The 19,524-nt window shown below is 50.4% G+C and overlaps 1 long non-coding RNA gene across 2 annotated transcripts in view; it reads left to right on the forward strand.

Annotated features, from left to right (window-relative positions):
• Positions 1-4: 4 nt before the first annotated feature.
• The window catches only part of LOC142906119 (uncharacterized), a 49,601-nt gene continuing 30,081 nt past the window's right edge, over positions 5-19,524 (forward strand). Inside the window, exons 1-4 of one of the 2 annotated variants that reach the window (XR_012930066.1) lie at positions 5-2,274; positions 2,757-2,843; positions 15,611-18,400; positions 18,883-18,969. This is a non-coding gene — a long non-coding RNA (uncharacterized LOC142906119). Of the gene's footprint in view, positions 2,275-2,649; positions 2,844-15,610; positions 18,401-18,882; positions 18,970-19,524 lie in introns of those variants that run through there. The other variant, XR_012930065.1, reaches the window with a different exon arrangement.

Here is a 19,524-nt window from a genome sequence, read left to right on the forward strand (position 1 = left end):
AGTGTGATGTATTCGTTTAGCAAGTGTAATCCAATGCAGCTCCGTGAACACTGGACGGACATGGTTGGATCTTGCAAATAATCTTGTACATGCTGCAGCTTCCTAATGCTTTTTGCAGACGTCCCGTAGACTAGTGAGTTGCAATAATCTAACCTATACGCCACGATGTTGGCTATGTCATGACTCAATAGTGGCTGATTGTGTCATAGAGCCCTGATTAAAAAAAAATTGCAGGACCTGACTATATGAAAAAGGGAGAAGCATAAATCCTCCACTATTGGTGATGACTGGCAGATGAACCTTCTGTTCTCCCCACTGTGCCACCTTGATGTATTTTTCCCCCTGGTGGTCCGTCATTGTGAACATCGCTCCACCACCCTCAATTGTTGTTGGAGGGTCAATGCTTACAACTGTCCAGTAGCCTCAAGGTACGTGTAGCCTGGCGTTGCCCAGTGGCATCCTTCACCGAGCCCCCTCCACATACATGATATACATATATCGATATATGTTCCTTTTAAGGGCTTTCATGTAAGAGTATGTGAGTCTATTGGTTTCTATAAGTGTATAGACCATGTGAGTGTATGAGTCTGGGTCTTTATATGTGTATGGACACGTCAGTGCATGTGAGTCTATTTGTCTATGTATTTGTAAATGTATGGCTGATGTAAGTGTATGCAAGTTTGTGGGTCTCTATGTAAGTGTGGTGGGCAATCTCAGGTGAAGCTATGTGGCCAGAAGTCAGAGCCATTCCCTGTTTACCTTGGGGTGCGAACGGGATGTCCTCTGCCTCCCACATTATTTAATGTGGCTGATCGATGCCTGGGTGGGGTCGAGTAATGGCTCCCTATTGGTCAACCAAGTTATGTATGCTCATCTGGTGATTGCTGCTCACTCAGAGGCGAAGTTAGAAGCACAGATGTTGAACCTGGAGTGTACTACTGAGAGGTGTGGTCTTACCATCAGTTGCACCAAAACTAAGCACTTGCCTGGGTATTTTGTATCATCAAACATTCCACACCCTCAGCTCCCTGTTTGTCATGGAACAGTTGTGGAGAGAGTGGAGAGTTTCCCAAACCTGGCCAGTGTGCTTATGACCAGCTCTGGTTCGACAGCAGAGGTTTCACTCTGAATCAGCAGTATTTCGGCGTTTATTTATCGGCTGAGCAATGCTGTTTGGAAGCTACCTAGTTTGTCGCTCCATACGAAGCTTCAGATCTTCTCGGGCACAGTCATGCCCTCTCTTCTCGATGCTTGTGAAACGTGGACCCCTCTAAAGGAACATCTGTGCCTGTTAGGGACGTTTAGGCTGGCCTTCCTTCGATCCATCCTAGGTTTAACCAGGCTGGATTGTATGAGGAACTCACACACTTCGGGGCTAATGGCGGATATTGGTATGGACCATGTGAGTGTATGACAGTATATGGGTCTCTCTTTACGTGTGTAGTGTAATAACGCGGGCTGCTGACGAGGAAGCGGCAGAGGCAGCAGGGGGCAGTACACACGTCAGCAGAGGGAGATCTAAAGGGAAGCCCAGGAATAAATCGATCTGGAAGCCTGAGAACCCGCTAGTAGGTTCGAGAAAGAGGGCGGTGCAAGGGCGGGGCGAGGCCACGCCAGGAGAATAAAAGGGGGCCCGGGACCGGAGCTCGGGGCTGTTGCTGGAAGTGGATCCCTTGGCCGTGTCGCCGTTCGTCACCTTCTTCGGTGCCGTCTCCGACCACCTTAGACGCCGCAAGCTAGACAGCCTGCAGACTGTTCCAGCTAGGTAGTACCTTCAAGAACATGGATGTGTGACTAGTGCGTACGCACGCGGGGCACATGTGGTTTCCTGACGTGTGGAATAAGGAAGGTCCCTTAAGAACCCTGTCTCCGACTGAGTCACTACACGTGCATGGACCATGTAAGTATGTGAGTCTGTGGGTCTCTATGTCAGTGCTTTTTTTACATGCAAGACTATGGACAATGATGTTTAATGGGAGAAACATGGCTTGGAAGATGAAGAATAATCAGAATAAAGGGTGGAGCTAGTGATCGTTCGCCAGTGATGTTAAACTATTAAACGCTTTTCTTTTTACCAGGTGACTGAATGGGAAAACCTCTCGGTGGTATGGTGGGGGCGGGGGTGTGTTCTTACTCCAGGCAGCGGCTAATGAAGTCGTGGAACTCCGAGTCCTGGCTCCCGAGTGCCAGGTAGAGGGGGTGACTGCCTGGGACCCTGCTTTGTCCGGACATCAAAGACATCCCCGAACCATCTGCAGGAATGATGCAGACCAGGTTAAACATCACAACAAACCACAGCACCCTGGTACACCCACAGCGCAGAAACAAAATCTTTTAGTGCTCTGACATAGATCAGTGGGAGTGCTTTGACCGCTTGTTGCAGAAGTTCATGGTTCAAATTCTGCAAGCCGCCCTGGTTATTACTTTAGTATTAACCATATGATGCTTTGCGCTGTTTGATTTAAAATGGGACATTACAGACCTTGTGAAGTAATAAAATTACTGTGCTGGCGTTATGCCCGCTACTGTGAAATGACTGCAGTTGGTGTCTGTGAAACACAGCAGGCACCTTCCTTTGTGATAGCTTTGCATTCTCAGAATGATAGCGCAAATACCAAGTGCAATCAATAATTATTAACTATGATAAATCCTAGAGGTAAAGAAAGAAGAGCTATTTTAACTGTGATTTAATCTCTTTCAAACAAAACATTATTTTTTACCAGGTAAAGCCCACTGAACTATTGCCTCTTCTTCAGAGGCGACCAGGCAAAGGGGAGAGGATATGGTCCCGCAATGTACAGCAGCCAGGGTGGGGATCCACGCGACGACCTTCTACGTTGCAGGTGAGGGAGGAAACGTCTCCTTGCATCTGCAGCTTCCCAAAAACGTCCGATCTGATTGCTAAACGTGGTTTTGAGCATTGCCCTTCACATTACAGATGATTCTACTAAAATAATGATTACTAGTCACAACTGGCGTCTCTTTAATCGCTTGCACTTCATGGAACTTTTATTTGCTTGCCTGTGTCAGGTGGTGGAGAGCCTTAATGACACAAATTTGGGCAGATCACCATGAGGCCTAACCCTTCCCCAAAAAAGCATTACGAATTATATTGACTGCAAAAACACGTGTGGAAGTAGTTAACTATACAAAGTAATGCACCACTAAACTCTTAACAGACGCAGCTCTGCCTCAAACTTAACGCGCTTCCCCCGCTCGCCCCTTCACTCACCAAAGTACTTGTTTCTCCCAGGCGCGCCATCAATCAAATTCTGAGGAGGCATCCCGAGGGTCTACACACAATTTACAAAGAGACAATGATCACCTATACAGTATTGACACACTTGTGTGGCATGTTTTGTCTGTGAGCACCTACTGATGATGGCACAGCACCCAAGGCCACACCGCAGTAGCTATTTTACAAATCACTCTAGGTATTGATTTAATGCTGAGTCGATATTTGAGAGGCCAAGGACTGGTCCAACATTCAACACCACACGGTCAGGGCGCTAACCACTCAGCTACCACTCCCGATGGTTCTCGCATGCAGGCACACGGCAGTGTTATTGGCATGGCCCAGCAAAACCGCATACGAAGCACATTGCAGAAGTTCACCGATCAATCCCAGTGACTGCCCTGGTCTTTCCTGCGGTATTAAACCACAAAATACTATGCACCATCTGCCTCATTCACAGTGGAGGTTATGGGTCCCGTGGCTTCATTTGAAATTGCTTATATGGTTGTGACAATTGTCTTCATTACAAGCAGTTGAGATGAAACAACAATAATTGGCGCGATAAATGCTTGTTCATCTGACAATTCAAATTGTTTGCAGGTGGTTTTAGGGTTACATGTGGCCAATCCGTGGCCTCACGCAATAATCTATCACGAGTCATAACACCAGCTCTAAAAATCTATGCGTTCTGCTCACGGTTACCTTGACGGGTCTACGCCTGAGTAATTGTTTCTGTCACGCGGTTGAATGCAACTCAGTAGCTTGTGTGTGGACAACCCTGCAACCAGTCGCGAGCACTTGTATGCCTCTTTCTCACAGAAGAGACGACTTAAGTGGTCTGCTCAGGGAATTGTAAGTAACTATTTCCTGTCGCATGTTCTATTGCTCATACCAATTTTGAAGATTATGTTAATACCCTTGATGTGGAAATACTCGCTGAGAAGTGAACGTGGTTAGAAGCAATGACTGAGTTGGGCAATTTCAAGAGCAAATTGGTCATGAAATTGATGACAATAACGGAATTGTCAGTGTTACTGCTGTCTGGGCAATACCTCCATATAACACGGGAGCTGGTCGTGTTTGTTGATGGCCGGAAAGAGGATGCGTCCGGTAGCCAACTCGGCCACTGTACAACCCAGTCCCCACATGTCAACCGGGAAAGATGACATGTGGCCCAGGTACGCCTCTGGGGCAAGGTACGCGTGGGAACAAAAAATCTGTGAACCTGTGAATTACAAAAGACAAATATCACAAATATAGCCTTTAACAGCAACACACAGGCACAAAAAAACAAGTATAAAAACACATGTAATCACCCATAGATCTAGACACATGCACACACACAGGCACAGAGATGCAAACACGTGTACACGCACACACACAAAACGTCCCCATATAGCCTTTAACAAATTTCTCTGGAATTTGCTTTTAGCGAGCACCTAATGAAGGCCTGAACAACACACACGAGGATGGGTGGCCAGCACCACGCCCATCCACCTTTGTCTCCTAAAGTGGTGGTGCCTATGCACCGCACATGGTACTCATTAATGGCTGAGTCGACCTAGGGGAGGCCCAGGACTGGTTCAGATATTCACGAACGCGCATTTTACTCCAGTCACCAGGATTGTAGTGCTGTCGACTAACCCCAACACTACGGTTCCTCAATGCATAAACAAAGAAAAGTTCCCCCGTGTAGCCTTAGACATTGTTGGGGCAAGTGCAATTAGTGACCACCTATGAAGTCTGGAACGACACTTGAAGGGGGTGGGTGACCTGCACCGTGCCTGGCCGCCTTTATCTCCTGAGTGGCATTGTTTACACACCACACCAGGTACTCATTTGAGACTGAGTCTACCTAGGGGAGGCCCATGACCAGTTCAGAAAACCGCCACTCGAACCTGGGTCGCCAGTTTCGTAGTGCAGTGTGCTAACCACTACACTACTCGATTTAAAGCTTTCGTGACTGCAAGGATTCATATTCTTTGGTTCTTTCGGTGAAGTCACGTAGAATGAGAATAAAATAATAAATTGATCAAATAAAATAACTCAATAATATTCTTACGAAGTTTCGGCCCTTCACCTGATGAAGGCCGCTTGTGTTGTGGCCGAAACGTTGTGAGAATATTATTGTGTTATTTTATTTGATCAATTTATTATTTTATTCTCATTCTACGTGACTTTACCGAAAGAACCAAAGAATATAAACACTACACTACTGCTCCTCAAACTGCATAAACACACATTCTCACACTCAGCCACACACTCACGACTCACGTTGGCGTCCCACCAAAAAGCTGTTTTCAAAACTCATCATCTGGATGGTCCCTGCACCAGGCTCTTTAATCGACATGTTCCTCTAGACGATGGGCAGCAGAAGATATTCACATTCAGAGGTTATGATAATAATGTCAACTTGTAATACGCCAATGCCACGCAGTATTCACTCTATCTGGAAGAGCGAGAACCACTCTGAGGCAGGAGGAGGGGCCACAGATGATGTTTCATCATCTGTGGCCCCGTGGGGCCCATATACGGCACCAGGCCCCCGCGTATGGGGGGGTGTGGACCCTGGGGTTTCGGGGTCCTTGAACGGTGGGGTTCTCCCTCGCTGAGGTCGCCCTCCATGGTTTCAGTCGCCGGACATTGACTACCATCTCCCGGCCCCTCTCTCCCCCTTGAATCAGTACCGTCCAGGGGGAGATCTGTCGCCCCAATATCCAGGGTCCCCGGGCGCTCCGCTCCTGCCGCTGGTGTGCGGTCTCGCCTTGCGGGTAGGCCCGGACCCTAGCTTCTCGTAGGATCTCCATCAGGTGCTCCATGGGGTGGCTCCCTTCCTCCCGTTGCGGCGGAGGGACACCGAACAGCAGATCTGTAGACAGGCCAGACTCGCGACCAAACATCATTAGGAACAGGGTCTGTCCCGTGGATGTGTGTACCGTGGTGGCATAGGCGAACAGAGCATAGTTGAGGTGTTCGTCCCAGTCCTGTTGATTCGCGGCCGCCATGCGTATAAGGTTCCCGGCTAGGGTCTGGTTCATCCTCTCTACCATCCCATTTGCCTGGGGGTGATACGCCGTAGTTTGGTCCTTCTGGATCCCGAACTCCCGGCACAGCGCCTGGAATAGCTCTGCCTCGAACTCACTACCTTGGTCAGTAATGACTCATTCGGGGATCCCGTGCTTAAGTACGTAGTGTTCTACGAACGCTCGGGCCACTACGAGGGCTGTCTTATCGGGGATGGCCACCGCTACGGGATAGCGTGTGAAGTACTCCACCGCTACGAGAATATACCGGTTGCCCCGGTGGGATCGCGGGAATGGTCCCTGCAGGTCGATCCCAACTGGCTGGTTCATCCAGCTGACGCGGAACGGTCTCAGGAGTACCTGACACGCCCTGCACCCAGGCGGCCACGTCTTGAGCCAACTTGGGCCAGAGATACTGGTGACGCAGGGTTTCCCTAGTGCACCGTTCCCCGTCATGGCCCCCGAGCGGGTGGTCGTGTACCAGCCTTAGCAGCTGGGGTCGCACCTGGGTGGGAACGCAGATGCATCCCGGCTGGCCGGCTTCGGTTAGTTCCCATACTACCCCGTTCTGCACACACAACCAGGCATACAAACCACTCCAGGGTCCTGGTAGGGCGTTCTTCTTCCCCTGTAAGGCCGTCTCCACCGCTGCCAGATCTGGATCTCGCAGCTGGGTCCGTCTCAGCTGCTCGTCGTCCAGGCCCGGGAAGGCGCAGCCGACGTCCTCCTGGATCCGATCGGGTGGGGTTTGGCGACCCGTCGGGCCCCGGGGTGTCGGCTCCGTGCCTGTCGAGTGGTCCCCCGGGTCCCTGGTTCCCCCTGCCGGGGTCTCTGTTGCGCATACAGCACTGTCTCTCACCGGGGGGGGGGGGGGGGTGGGTTAGTCTCGGTGAGCTCCGGGGGGCCCACCACCTGCCGGCACTGGCCCCCCGTGAAGCACGGGCAGACTTCCTCCACCCTTTTCTCGGCGCACACCGCGGGCCGCTTTGACAAGGCGTCCGCGTTTGCGTGCGTACGCCCAGCTCGGTACTCTATTTGCAGGTTGTACTCCAGCAGCTGCGCCAGCCATCGGGCCATCTGCCTCCACGGTTCCTTGAATGTAAGGAGAAACTGCAGGGCATAATGGTCGGTGCACACCCGACATTTCCTGCCGTACAAATACGGTCGGAACTGTTTACACGCGAAGATCACGGCATACAGTTCTTGACAGGTCACGCAATAATTCAGCTCGGCTCCACTCGGGGTCCGACTGGCGTATGCAATGACCCGCTCCGTCCCACCCTGTACCTGTGACAGCACCGCGCCCAGCCCACTGCTGCAGGCGTCGGTGTCCAAGATAAAATCCGTGGTGAAATCGGGGAAAGCTAGGGTGGGGGTGTGGGTGAGGTGGTCTTTGAGGGTGGTGAAGGCCGTTTGGCAGGCCTCCGTCCATCGATAGGGGTTCTTAGGGGAGGTGAGTTGGGTGAGGGGGCGTGCAGTCTCGCTGAATCCCTTTACTAATCGACGATAATAGGTGGCGAGTCCCAAGAATGACCTGATCTCCGTCAGATTCCTGGGCCTTGGCCATTCCACTACGGCGCGCACCTTTTCCAGATCGGTGCACACCCCCGCCTCGCTAACTCGGTGTCCGAGGTACCCTACCTCCCACTGCGCAATGTAACACTTACGCGGCTTGAGCTTGAGATGGGCTGTTAGCAGTCGCTGTTACACCTCTCGCAACCTGGACCAGTGCTCGGACAGAGATCTGCTGAACACCATCACGTCGTCCAGGTAAATCAGGCACTGTTCCCACTGTAAACCCCGCATTACCAACTCCATCAACCGCTGGAACGACGCGGGCGCGTTAGTGAGTCCGATCGGAAGCAGTCGAAACTCGAACAGCCCCATCGGGGTGGTAAATGCGGTTTTCCGCCGATCCTCCTCTGCCATCTCCACCTGCCAGTACCCGGACGCCAGATCGAGGGTGCAAAAATACCGTGCTCCTGCGAGGCTGTCAAAGGTGTCGTCGATGCGCGGTATGGGGAAAGCGTCGCCGAGGGTGACTGCGTTCAACTTTCGTTAATCAACGCAGAACCGGGTCGACCCGTCCTTTTTCGTCACTAGCACCACCGGGGCAGACCACGGGCTCATCGAGGGCTGGATTATGTTATCATCTAGCATATCCGCGACTGCCTCCTTGATCTGGGTCCGTTCAGGCGCGCCCACCCAGTATGCGGGGATTTTGATAGGTCGGGCTGCACCCGTGTCAATTGTGTGCTTAACAAGGTCTGTCCGACCTACATCCGAATCGTGCTCACTGAACACGTCGGCGTACTCCTGCAACAACCCGCGCAGCTGATCGGCCTCCCCCTTGGGTAAGTCCGCCCAAGGCACATGTAACGCGTCATGCAAGGGGTCTTCCGCCCAGAGTGCGAACACCGAGTCGTTAGAGTGGCGCATGTGCAGGGGGTGTATGGTGCCTACTGTGGTGCGCCGTCGTAGCATCGCCGGGGTACTGTGTGGGTTAAACACCCAGCGTGGCTGACCCGACGACTCCGTACCGCTCTGCCTACTCCGGGTGAGGAGTTAGCATTACTTTGCCTGATGGTCGGTTTGTGGGGTCGGTGGAGGGTGTTGCCACTGGCACCAGCATCTCGGCAAATGGCCCGATTGTGACGGCCGACACCAGCATAGCGGCCACGGGTGTGAAGCGAGGGCGATTTGGCTTGGGTCCCAGGAACGGGATCCTCTCCCCACTGCCCTCCATGGTGGTGCATCGCTGGCGGGGCTGCACGTTGAGCCCCAGTTTCTCCAGGAGGTCCGTACCTGTAATACACTCGTGGCACAACACACTCGAGACGTAGAATTCCTGTGTGCACACCTGGTTTCCGAGACGGACCTCGAGGGAGATCCTTCCCAGCAACCCCATCCCGGCTCCGCTCGCTGTGTGCAGCACGCGATCTGGGGCCTGCAGGCGGCTCACGTCAACCCCGTGCACGCTGCAGTGCGCGGCGCTCACGAGTGAGGCTACGGCCACCGTGTCCAGTAGGATCCGGGTGCGCTGCCCATTCACCTGTCCTTCCACCAACGACGTGGCCCCCGTGATTCCCGCCACCAGCTCCCGCAGCCAGTCGCCCGTGCTCACCATGTCCCTGGGTGTTGTGGTCGGAATCTGCATGGTGTCACTCGCTCACCATTATTATTATTGTCGTTCTGCAAAGGGACCGTGTTGACTGCACCCCTAGGTGGTCCACTCTCTAGGGGGCATTGGCGTTTAACCGTGGCGCGTTTCTAGCGCGGGCGATCTGAGGACAGTCCCTTACGAGGTGCCCTTGACGGTCGCACAGGTAACATGCTCGGGGAAGGGCGGCGGCCCCGTAGGAGCCTCCCCGCCCGCTCCCTATTTCCCCACCCGTATGCCGCTGCCCAGACTCCGCCTCTAGTCGGGCTACCCTCCCGGCCAGCCCTCCCACCTCGGTCTGAACCGTCTCCACTGTAGTCTGCAGCACAGTCATGTGTGCCCGTACTTGGGTTACCTTGTTGTCCACTTGGGTTATTCTCTCACCCACTTGGGTTACCTTGTTGTCCACTTGTATTATTCTTTCACCTACTTAGGTTACCTTGTTGAGATGCTTACAGTTCATATCTGGCTGCCACCATGCCGTGCGAGTTAAGGATCGCTGGATTTTCTCTGCGGCCAGCTCCTCAATCACCTCAGTCGTGTACCCTGGGCGTGCGATCTTTGTTAGCTCGCGCACATCCTCGGCATAATCGCGCAGGTCCTCGCCAGGTTGGCGATGGCGTGCCTCTAAAGCCGCTTTTGCCTCCTCATTGCGCGTACCGAAACGCAGATCAAGTCGGCGAATCAGCTCCTCTAGCTGTGTCTGCGCGCTTGTGGGTAGGGCTTCCAAAAAATCGGCTGCCCGCCCATCCAGATTCATATTAAGTTGACGTAACGCCTGCGCGTCCGTCCACCGAGGATGTTGCGGGCAAACGCTTTCCACGAAGGGGTACCCCGGCCTGTGAATATATGCCTTATTTTCGTGTGGGGTAACGCGGGGGTTAGTACTGCTTCTGACACCAAACTTTGGGGGCAAATGTCCCAAGCCATCACCGAATTGTCGGGGCCGTTGGCTCCCGACTCCCCCGCCACATTGATCCCACTACCCCTCGGCTGCTCTGTGGGGTTTGGGCTAGCGACCTCCACTACCCCGCCCTCCTGTGCTGCTGACCACGTCTGCATGTTTTAACCGATGGGTAGGGCGCGTCGCTTTACACTAGCGGTGCGCTGCGAGGCGGTGTACCGCGAGGAGCGCGTTCGCCCGTAAAAACTCACTCCCGCCCGTGAACAGACTTGCGCGGTGCGTGTCTCCCTCCCACCCCCGCTGCACGTGCACCGGTAATAACAAACGCGCCTCTACCCCCTGCCCATCCCAGTACACCAATCGCGCGCGAGGGGGTTGGGGTCGACGGATGGGCGGGCGGGACGTTTGCCGTGCGCGCGCCGCCGATTGAGGAGGGTCGGCTGGCTCTGAGTTAAAGAGCCTGTTCGAACAGTCGCGCGAATACGTGCGCGCTCGGCGCTTTAGCTCGCTGCTTCTCGATTAGCAATCGCGCAGGCACGCGACCACAACACCGTCGCACAGGCACACGAGCGCTAAACACCATCGTAAACAGCCGCATAGGCACGCGCACGCTAAGCGCTCCGCCCCAATGTAAACAACCTGTGGGTGCGCGCGACCACCAAGCACTCTTCACTCTCGTTTCCGCCGCAAACAGCCGCGTATGCGCACGAGCGCAAAACAGTACTGTACACACTCGTACCGGTATGCGAACACCAAACACTCCGTCTCCCTCCTCGCACTCACAGCGATCACGACACATCTTTATCCTCTATTAGCGGTTTTATTCCTCGCGAGTATCCCGCTAACTACGAGTGTCTGTGCGAGTCAGCAGGCCCTCCTAACCTATAACTCGAGGAGCCCAGATTCAGCTTATTTTGCCTATAGCTCCGCTTTCTACCCTCTATTCAATAGCCCAAACTTACCTCTCCTCTATTTACGATTGCTTCCACTCTGTTGCGCTGAACGCTGTAGAAAGGCGATACTGTAAGTCGTCTCCGGAGAGGGTTGAGTCTAGCTGCGCTTGGCTCGTCGCACGGACGTGTCGAACGGCTGACCCTCCCGCCCCGTGGACCGTGATGATTTTGCAGAAGAAGGCTTTTTTTACTGTCCCCCTCACCTCCTTTTTATCCTACCTGTCACCAAACATATTGCACGGACCCTACACATCATCGCCCGTGCCTTTTCATATTCGAGTCTATTAGCTTACTGATAACAAAAGGCACTCCGATGCTTTCGAAACCTATGCTGCCCGGGCCAATCGGAGGTCACGTTATTTTTATCTCCTTGTCATCGAGTCCCTAATCCCATTCATAATAAAGGCGCACTGTGGTTCTCACACCCCAGGTGGCCCAGTCCATTCAGATGTTGGATATTCTTACCCCTTTATTATCTAGATCCCTGATCCTAACAAAGGCATTCCATCCTGTGACCTTATCTAGCACAAAAGGCATTCAGATGCTTCCGCCCCTCGTCGCCCTTCTCATTCAAAGGCCTGAATGCTCCTATCCTGTTGTCATTTGGATCCGTGAGCTCACTTATAATCAGGGGCATTCAGTTCCTAATTCCATCTATAACAACAGGCATCTCGTGGTTCACACGTCCCGTGCCGCGTGTGTAATTTCGTCCGTGGTGGCTTTACGGCCTCCGCCGCGACTACGTGATTTTAATATCAGGTCACGGCGCTGCGGTTTGTGTCAGCTACGGGGGGAGATCGGCCAAATTTCCGGCCGTAGGAAACCATGAAACTTAATCCCATTAGGGACTTCTGGAAAAAAACCTATCGGCCAGGTGATCTCCCCTTCCGGCGTTCGTGCGGGGGGGTGGGGGAGGGGTGGGTGCAGCAAAGTGCGCTACGTCGGCGTTGTCACACCCCAGGGGTGGTGTCGCGGTGGTGGGCACGGTCCCCAACGGAGCTACTCCGCCGTGGTGGCACCACATAATTCCTGCAGTCACGAAAGCTTCGAATCTAATTTCACCCACATCATCACCAACATCATCATCACCCACATAATCTTCATTTACATCATCATCGACATCATCACCAACATCATTATTATCCACATCATAATCATAATCTACATCATCATCGACATCAGTATCATCCACATCATCATGACCACCCACATCATCTTCAGCCACATCAGCATCCTCCACATAACCCTCATCCACATAACCATCATCCACATCACCATGACCAACCACCATCGTCTTCGGCCACATCACGATGTGTTTCTCTATCTTTGTGTCTGTGTTTTTGTATTCCTCGTGACCGTGTCCCTGTCACTGTTTCTGTGTCTCAGTGTTTCTGTGTTTTTGTGTTTACGTATCTCTGTTTTTCTGTATGTCTCTTTGCCACTGTGACTGTGTTTCTGTGTCTCTGTGTGTTTTGTGTCTTCATGATTCTGTGTCGCTGTGTTTATTTCTGTGTCTGTGTCTCTCTCTTGCACTGAGTGTTCTGCACTCTTTTCACGTCAGGGAAGCCATCCCCTCCTTATCTAATGACGTCATCAACCAATGAACTGGTCACTTTTTTTGCAATGACCCTTCTCCATGTCATCAATAATAGCGTAGCATGTGAGGCTTTGACTGAATTAAAATATGCAATAGGCACAATAGGCGACGTTTTGGGAAATGGTCTTCCTTTCTTCTTCATACCACATTCACAGAGAAGCCAGGAGAGAGGCAGATTGGATGCTAAGAGCTGCAGGCATGCATTGGTTTACACCATGGGCCTGGGGCCCGATGAGAATCACATTTCACACGAGTTTCAACGTTCAGGTTCTCATCAGCGGCAGAGTCAGGCTCGATTGAGCCTGATGAAGGTGAATCTGCTGCTGATGAGACAATGAAAGTCAAAACCGGTCCAGAGTATTGCTGGAACTGAACAAATGGTTCAAGCAAGCCTGACTCTTGATGAGACACTGAATGTTAAAACCGGTCCAGAGTTTTACTTGTAAGAACAAATGGTTAAAGTGAGCCAGAGAGGCCCTCTGATGCTTTGTCTTCATCGGCCTTGATAGCAAGCCGAGTGTTACAGAGTATCAGAGGAGGTGGGAGTGTGCGTATTTGCTTTTTCGGAGTTGGTGGGATGCTAAGTTTACCAAACTAAAGTGAGCATCCAACGCCCTGCATGAACATAAAGGTCCGGTTGACTCTGCCCACGTATGTATGTTGAACTTCTTTCGCAGTATACGTAGCCAACCTTACTAATCGAAAGTCCACGCGTGTACATTAAAGTCATCACCATCTTAACCACACGTTCAGGGCGGTGCATGAGGTCTCGAGGCTTAATTTTTGCAGTGTGTAGATGATAGAGGTTTTTGGGAGGCACCTGGGGCCCAAATGTGCGGTAGAGGTAATGGACACTTTGACCAGAGGAAAAAACTGCACCACGTAATGTGTGTAAACACATCATAGCGGTAGTCAAGTCGACAGGCTGAGTTTATTGATTGCAAGGGCCCTTAATCAGACCATGCCGAAAGTGACTCATCGGGGCCACTGTGCATCAGCGTCCACACCGAGTGGAACCGTTCTATGCATGATGAGGCACAAGTCCCACCGTGGGTTTCAAGGGGGAGTCGGTGAAGTCAAGACCCAGACCCCTCCCCGTCCCCTCCCCCGCTCATGTGAACTCCGAGTTGCATGACATACAGACGAGTTTGAGACGATGTTACGAATATTGTATTTTTATTACGTCTTTTAAACCAACAATGGTACTTATATAACTATGAATAAAATTAATCTTAACTGTTAACAGGTGGCCTTGGTACTTGCCCTTTTTGGCTTCATCTGTGATATCACCAGGCCACCTCAGCTCTCAAATGCTGGTTCAACTATGCCCTTCCATGTCCTGGAAACCGTGGCGAGGTCATCCTCTGAGGACTGCCCGGATGAAAACCAGGATGGCAGGGCCCAGCTTAGGGCTAACTACACTAATGGGCTAGTCCCATGTGTGTGGTGTGTGTAGTGTGTACAGTCAGTTCTGCTATAAAGCATGTTTTCATCACGCAAATATTGTATTAAGGAACACATTCTTTTTATGACGCGGATGAGAATTGGATAAACGCGATTGAGTGAATAGAACTATTCCGTGCGAGTTGGAATAAGCGGTTGTATGGCTGCCTCGGCATAAGATCACGCAAGGCGAATCTAGCTGCTACCCATGCACCTCAGTCATTGTTCAGCCTGCATACGCATCTCGCATGTCATCGCGGACTGTGTTTTACTCTATACAATATTGCTGTATTCGTCTCGCTTTATCATGCAACTTTGTTGATTTTCTATTACAATGGAATATTAATGAATTAACCATGTTTCTTCTAATATTATGTGTTTATCATGTGGTTAGTAACTTTATTTGATAATATACATTTGTTAAACGTTATAAAGTATGTTTTATGGGTGGGAAAGGGGTAACTTTTGATGCTATGGAAACAAATTAAGCCTTTAACATGTTTTTCCTATACTTGCCTAATGACCAAATTATAGTCGACCCTTCTGCACCGCGACTTTCCCCATTGCGGTTTCAATATATTGCAGGGTCGTTATAAGAAATAAAATGGGAATTTTTGGGGAGTTTTTGGGAGTTTTGCGAAAGCCACAGATGACACGCGAAGGTCAGCAGACGACACAAAAAGTTTAGGGACTCATAAATCCATAAAATATATGTACAGTACTGTATAATATTAATCTATTGTATCTTTCAATACCATAAATATACACAATTTATTTTTTAAAGTTACATTTTGTAAAAAGTTAAGTTTGCTAAAAGAACTCAAAAGCCAGCAGACGACACGCAAAGGCTGAACATGTAGAGATAATTTGAAAAGTTTAGTAACTGGAGGTGCTTGCTTCGCTCACCAAAGGGACCAAAACATTTAACTTGGTTTTTCCAGATCGCGGGGCCTGCACCGCTAACCCCCGCGATGTGGAAGGGTCGACTGTACTTGTTTAATTACCAACTTACTTAATGACCGTATTCATGTAACCAATTACCGTCGTTAAGAGGGGTTTCATTCTACATGTGTGGGGGTAAAAAACTCAGGAGATGGGATCTGATATTGATGCTAGCACCGGAAGTTGCTCATGTATTCGCTTAGGCGAGCGTGTGTGTATACGGTGTGTGGAATGTGTACGCGCCCAGGATGAGCATTACGGTCGCATGCGGTGCATTTCTTAAAGCCACGGAAGAATGAGCATACGGCCCTGTATGCTCGAACCAGACGTGACTTCTTCTTCTCTTTCTGCAGGGGTTCACCCCACTGTCTAGTCTCCTCCTTGGCGGATGCCTCTGAGTGGATTGATGTGTCCACAACAGGGACACACTGACTCGGCACTTCCTCATCCCTCGGCACTTCCTCGTCCCTCGGAATTTCCTCATCCCTCGGAATTTCCTCATCCCTCAGCCAGCTGTGCGCCAGTGCCTCTGCTGGTGTCATCCGCAGAGCTGGATCCCATCTGTTGAGACACATAGAAATATATGGCACACGTGGCAAGGGTGATAATGATGTAAGTATTTACGTGCATTTTTTTCTCTTACTGTGTCCATTAACTTACGTGTGTATGTTCAACTTATTTCGCACCATACATAGCCAACCGTGCCAATTGCAGGTACAGGTGAAGGACAACAAACTACATTCAATCATGAGTTTAAAAAAAGTAGTTTTCAATCTATATTTAAAAGCTAATTGCCCCAGTGGTGTTGTGGTTAATTTGTGGTTCATTTGTGGTAAGCACTTTGTGTGTATTGAGTGTGATGTATTCGTTTAGCAAGTGTAATCCAATGCAGCTCCGTGAACACTGGACGGACATGGTTGGATCTTGCAAATAATCTTGTACATGCTGCAGCTTCCTAATGCTTTTTGCAGACGTCCCGTAGACTAGTGAGTTGCAATAATCTAACCTATACGTCACGATGTTGGCTATGTCATGACTCAATAGTGGCTGATTGTGTCATAGAGCCCTGATTAAAAAAAAATTGCTGGACCTGACTATATAAAAAAGGGAGAAGCATAAATCCTCCACTATTGGTGATGACTGGCAGATGAACCTTCTGTTCTCCCCACTGTGCCACCTTGATGTATTTTTCCCCCTGGTGGTCCGTCATTGTGAACATCGCTCCACCACCCTCAATTGTTGTTGGAGGGTCAATGCTTACAACTGTCCAGTAGCCTCAAGGTACGTGTAGCCTGGCGTTGCCCAGTGGCATCCTTCACCGAGCCCCCTCCACATACATGATATACATATATCGATATATGTTCCTTTTAAGGGCTTTCATGTAAGAGTATGTGAGTCTATTGGTTTCTATAAGTGTATAGACCATGTGAGTGTATGAGTCTGGGTCTTTATATGTGTATGGACACGTCAGTGCATGTGAGTCTATTTGTCTATGTATTTGTAAATGTATGGCTGATGTAAGTGTATGCAAGTTTGTGGGTCGCTATGTAAGTGTGTGGACATTAAGGGCCTTCATGATGGTGGGCAATCTCAGGTGAAGCTATGTGGCCAGAAGTCAGAGCCATTCCCTGTTTACCTTGGGGTGCGAACGGGATGTCCTCTGCCTCCCACATTATTTAATGTGGCTGATCGATGCCTGGGTGGGGTCGAGTAATGGCTCCCTATTGGTCAACCAAGTTATGTATGCTCATCTGGTGATTGCTGCTCACTCAGAGGCGAAGTTAGAAGCACAGATGTTGAACCTGGAGTGTACTACTGAGAGGTGTGGTCTTACCATCAGTTGCACCAAAACTAAGCACTTGCCTGGGTATTTTGTATCATCAAACATTCCACACCCTCAGCTCCCTGTTTGTCATGGAACAGTTGTGGAGAGAGTGGAGAGTTTCCCAAACCTGGCCAGTGTGCTTATGACCAGCTCTGGTTCGACAGCAGAGGTTTCACTCTGAATCAGCAGTATTTCGGCGTTTATTTATCGGCTGAGCAATGCTGTTTGGAAGCTACCTAGTTTGTCGCTCCATACGAAGCTTCAGATCTTCTCGGGCACAGTCATGCCCTCTCTTCTCGATGCTTGTGAAACGTGGACCCCTCTAAAGGAACATCTGTGCCTGTTAGGGACGTTTAGGCTGGCCTTCCTTCGATCCATCCTAGGTTTAACCAGGCTGGATTGTGTGAGGAACTCACACACTTCGGGGCTAATGGCGGATATTGGTATGGACCATGTGAGTGTATGACAGTATATGGGTCTCTCTTTACGTGTGTAGTGTAATAACGCGGGCTGCTGACGAGGAAGCGGCAGAGGCAGCAGGGGGCAGTACACACGTCAGCAGAGGGAGATCTAAAGGGAAGCCCAGGAATAAATCGATCTGGAAGCCTGAGAACCCGCTAGTAGGTTCGAGAAAGAGGGCGGTGCAAAGGCGGGGCGAGGCCACGCCAGGGGAATAAAAGGGGGCCCGGAGCTCGGGGCTGTTGCTGGAAGTGGATCCCTTGGCCGTGTCGCCGTTCGTCACCTTCTTCGGTGCCGTCTCCGACCACCTTAGACGCCGCAAGCTAGACAGCCTGCAGACTGTTCCAGCTAGGTAGTACCTTCAAGAACATGGATGTGTAACTAGTGCGTACGCACGCGGGGCACATGTGGTTTCCTGACGTGTGGAATAAGGAAGGTCCCTTAAGAACCCTGTCTCCGACTGAGTCACTACACGTGCATGGACCATGTTAGTATGTGAGTCTGTGGGTCTCTATGTCAGTGCTTTTTTTACATGCAAGACTATGGACAATGGTGTTTAATGGGAGACATGGCTTGGAAGATGAAGAATAATCAGAATAAAGGGTGGAGCTAGTGATCGTTCGCCAGTGATGTTAAACTATTAAACGCTTTTCTTTTTACCAGGTGACTGAATGGGAAAACCTCTCGGTGGTATGGTGGGGTCGGGGGTGTGTTCTTACTCCAGGCAGCGGCTAATGAAGTCGTGGAACTCCGAGTCCTGGCTCCCGAGTGCCAGGTAGAGGGGGTGACTGCCTGGGACCCTGCTTTGTCCGGACATCAAAGACATCCCCGAACCATCTGCAGGAATGATGCAGACCAGGTTAAACATCACAACAAACCACAGCACCCTGGTACACCCACAGCGCAGAAACAAAATCTTTTAGTGCTCTGACATAGATCAGTGGGAGTGCTTTGACCGCTTGTTGCAGAAGTTCATGGTTCAAATTCTGCAAGCCGCCCTGGTTATTACTTCAGTATTAACCATATGATGCTTTGCGCTGTTTGATTTAAAATGGGACATTACAGACCTTGTGAAGTAATAAAATTACTGTGCTGGCGTTATGCCCGCTACTGTGAAATGACTGCAGTTGGTGTCTGTGAAACACAGCAGGCACCTTCCTTTGTGATAGCTTTGCATTCTAAGAATGATAGCGCAAATACCAAGTGCAATCAATAATTATTAACTATGATAACGCCTAGAGGTAAAGAAAGAAGAGCTATTTTAACTGTGATTTAATCTCTTTCAAACAAAACATTATTTTTTACCAGGTAAAGCCCACTGAACTATTGCCTCTTCTTCAGAGGCGACCAGGCAAAGGGGAGAGGATATGGTCCCGCAATGTACAGCAGCCAGGGTGGGGATCCACGCGACGACCTTCTACGTTGCAGGTGAGGGAGGAAATGTCTCCTTGCATCTGCAGCTTCCCAAAAACGTCCGATCTGATTGCTAAACGTGGTTTTGAGCATTGCCCTTCACATTACAGATGATTCTACTAAAATAATGATTACTAGTCACAACTGGTGTCTCTTTAATCGCTTGCACTTCATGGTACTTTAATTTGCTTGCCTGTGTCAGGTGGTGGAGAGCCTTAATGACACAAATTTGGGCAGATCACCATGAGGCCTAACCCTTCCCCAAAAAAGCATTACGAATTATATTGACTGCAAAAACACGTGTGGAAGTAGTTAACTATACAAAGTAATGCACCACTAAACTCTTAACAGACGCAGCTCTGCCTCAAACTTAACGCGCTTCCCCCGCTCGCCCCTTCACTCACCAAAGTACTTGTTTCTCCCAGGCGCGCCATCAATCAAATTCTGAGGAGGCATCCCGAGGGTCTACACACAATTTACAAAGAGACAATGATCACCCATACAGTATTGACACACTTGTGTGGCATGTTTTGTCTGTGAGCACCTACTGATGATGGCACAGCACCCAAG

This window comes from Petromyzon marinus, chromosome 3, assembly GCF_048934315.1.
Source record: "Petromyzon marinus isolate PM22_M1 ecotype Great Lakes invasive population chromosome 3, UKy_Petmar_22M1.pri1.0, whole genome shotgun sequence".
In the NCBI taxonomy this organism is placed as follows: Eukaryota; Metazoa; Chordata; class Hyperoartia; order Petromyzontiformes; family Petromyzontidae; genus Petromyzon; species Petromyzon marinus.